This window comes from Octopus bimaculoides, chromosome 7 (genome assembly GCF_001194135.2).
Source record: "Octopus bimaculoides isolate UCB-OBI-ISO-001 chromosome 7, ASM119413v2, whole genome shotgun sequence".
Taxonomy (NCBI): domain Eukaryota; kingdom Metazoa; phylum Mollusca; class Cephalopoda; order Octopoda; family Octopodidae; genus Octopus; species Octopus bimaculoides.
This window is the reverse complement of record NC_068987.1, coordinates 71,305,829-71,306,323: the sequence shown is the minus strand read 5'-3', so window position 1 is coordinate 71,306,323 and position 495 is coordinate 71,305,829.

Below are 495 nucleotides of genomic sequence, written 5' to 3'. Positions count from 1 at the left end.
CGCTCTTCCGATCTACAACTTATTCAGAAGCATCCAACGGTGCAGATGTGTTTCTTCGGGTGATAAACAGACATAACCTGTTAAAATAAACAGCTCTGCAATGTACTTTCTCATTTCGTGTAAAGAAAAGCAGCAAGTTAAAGGATATATCTTCATTTATGTAAAAGATCAATAATAAATGAACAGATGCAAAAAAGAAACGAACACGCAATACAGTGAGAAAAGTATTCAAAATAACCGTTAAGGGATATGGCTGACAAAAACCCCTTGCGTACGCTGCATGGCGCATGTACAATCGCTCACACAAGTATAAACTAAAATGTGGTTGAATTAATGTAGACCACACGTGTGGTTTGGAGCTTATATGTTCACAGAGCGAGTTAAATAGCTACTTGGTGTTTATAAGAATAAGGATGTTAATGCTAGACTTAATTCACCCATACCTTAAAGTAAATTATGTTAACAGTTACCCAAATTCATTCCCACTGCAGTGTG